The following is a 713-nucleotide window of genomic DNA, read 5'->3' on the forward strand; positions in this document are numbered from 1 at the left end:
AATTTCAGAGCTAATGTGTGGGTGTTCCTGGGCTAGGACAGAAGGTCTGGGAGCCCCTGCCTGGTTTAAGGGAGGCTCTTTTTCTTTTTTGCATGAGGGTGGAAGGGTATGGGAAGTGGGGGGGGGGTTCTCTGAGGGGTCTAGAAGATCCTTGGGAGAGCAGCAGAGGTGGGTTTCAGCAGCTTCTGACCAGTTCTGGAGAACCGGTAGCAGAAATTTTTAGTCGTTCGGAGAACCGGTAGTAAAAATTCTGACTGGCCCCACCCACATCTATTCTCTGCCTCCCGAGTCCCAGCTGATCGGGAGGAAATAGGGATTTTGCAGTATCCTTCCCCCGGGAGTGGGGAGGGAATGGAGATTTTACAGTATCCTTCCCCTGTCATGCCCACCAAGTCATGCCCACCAAGCCATGCCACGCCCACCAAGCCACACCCACAGAACCGGTAGTAAAATATTTTGAAACCCACCTCTGGAGAGCAGAGCGTGGTTAGCAAACTTTGGGGATGGTGGGACACGGGGGAACCGGTGGGGCAGGTGGCTCAGCAGGTCCCCTCAGTTCAGCCACTTCTTCCTTGAACTTCTCCTTTTGCTACTTCAGACTCTTATCACTATGCTGAAAGTTGGAGATGGTTTGGGTTGTCTTTTCTGTCCTTCTTGTGGGGCCTCTTTAAAATGACACTCCCTTCTCACCAACAGTAAGTTTCCCACACCTG

This window comes from Pantherophis guttatus, chromosome 2, assembly GCF_059756535.1.
Source record: "Pantherophis guttatus breed Tessera chromosome 2, ASM5975653v1, whole genome shotgun sequence".
In the NCBI taxonomy this organism is placed as follows: domain Eukaryota; kingdom Metazoa; phylum Chordata; class Lepidosauria; order Squamata; family Colubridae; genus Pantherophis; species Pantherophis guttatus.